Source organism: Pseudophryne corroboree, chromosome 6 (genome assembly GCF_028390025.1).
Source record: "Pseudophryne corroboree isolate aPseCor3 chromosome 6, aPseCor3.hap2, whole genome shotgun sequence".
Classification (NCBI taxonomy): Eukaryota; Metazoa; Chordata; class Amphibia; order Anura; family Myobatrachidae; genus Pseudophryne; species Pseudophryne corroboree.
The window spans coordinates 325,880,609-325,882,526 of NC_086449.1; positions in this window are offsets into that span (position 1 = coordinate 325,880,609).

Here is a 1,918-nt window from a genome sequence, read left to right on the forward strand (position 1 = left end):
TTGCCTGTCAATCAGGCAGAGGCGATCGCTAGGGAACGACAGCACTTGGGTGCCGGCGCATGCGCAGTTCCGACCCGATGGTTGCGCTGCGATAAACTGCAGCAAGCGATCGGGTCGGAATGACCCCTTAAATCCCCTAGTTATGGATTTAATACTCATAATTTTAGCTGCACCCTGCTACAACCCTCCGGCATCGATTAGGTGTTTTTGAGGGTACTGGAGAAGCAGTGCTTCCCTGCAGTCAGCGTTTGATGATGCAGTGAGAATGTCTGAGCCTGCTGGTCCCGCTCTCAGTGAAGCCCCGTCCCCTTCAATGGCGCGCAGTCTTCCCGAACTTTTTTATACTGGCAAGTCTCTATTTCACATGAAAATGGTGTAAAACCCCCTTTTCTGCACCAGCGCCAGTGTGGGTACTGTGTACACATGCTGTGTATTGATTTTCATGAGACCCAGACGTCCTTTTGTGGAGCCGTGTGTCTCAGTACCCTTATGCCTCCATTGTAACGGGCGACCCTTCAGCTCTGTTAGGGGTGGCGGCATGCTACGGGAATGTACGCTCGCTGCTGCGGGCTTGCGAATAGTTCCCTCAGGACTGTGTCCTGTCAGCAGGGATCTGAACCATTAACCATATAAGAGGTTGGTACCGTCCCCCTCCTAAGTCCATCGAAGCAGGCAGGCAGGCTGTTGCCAGTCAACCAGCCTGAATATAACAAAAAGAGAGTAAATTGAAGATAAAATCTCTGGAGCTCCAGAGGATGTGACCGGTTCCTTTGGGCACATTTTCTAAACTGAGTCTGCTAGGAGGGGTATAAAGGTGAGGAGCCAGCACACACTCTGAAGAATTTAAAGTGCCAAGGCTCCAAAAGACCCATCTATACCCCATGGTACTAAGGACCATCCCTGTATCCCCTAGGACGTTAGAGAAACAAAAGTTCACAGCGATCATTTCATATGACTGATGCATGCCTAGTTTTTACAATAATCACAAAGGGAATGCAACTTCATAAAATTTAGGAATTATTTTCAACAGCCAATCAGTAGGGAAACCAGAACTTTGTGGGTCCCATAGCAACATATTAAAGCCAGTGCTTCTTGAGACACCTCTCCGCAGCAGTTATTAATTTTATGCCCCATAACTAAAGTCCCATACACACTGGGCGATTTTGAGCTGAAAGCAGCTCACTTTTGGTGTGTTGAGCTGCTTTCAACTCAAAGCCGCCCAGTGCGTATGCACAAGCGATGAGCAGTGAGCGATGATGCGCGCTCCCGCTTCATCGCTGGCGGACGCCGTTCATCTACTGGTATTACCAGTAGATGAACGGCGGGGTGAGCGGCTTTCCATAGCGTCCTGCTATGGAAAGCCGCTCACCATCGCTGACATCGCTGGGCAGGGGGGAAAAGCACTCAGTGTGTATGCACTGAGCGCTTTTCAGCTCAGCGATGTCAGCAATCATCGCTGTGCATACACGCTTGGCTAAAACGCCCAGTGTGTATGCACCTTAATTCTGGAGAAGTGATAAAGTGGAAAGTGATAACGCACCAGCCAATCAGTTCCTAACTGTCAAGCTACTGACTGGCTTGAAAAATGACAGTTAGCTGTAACCAATAACAAATAACAAAAGAATACAGTGGCCTAGGCCAACGGACGCGGCAAAGCCGCTACTCACGGAACCGGTATAAATATTGGCAAACGGACAGGAACCCCCAATGCAGCAGACACAGGCTCTCAGAACCGGAGGACAGGCAGAATCCCAAACGACAGACCGGTGGACACCAAGAAGCCAGATACTCGATCAGGCACAGACAAAGCCACAGGACTTCAGGACAGGAATGCATCACGGCAGGACATGGGATCAGACACTGGAACCGACACTGGAACCGACACTAGAAGCTGCTAGACAGAAGCTCAGAAACTCAG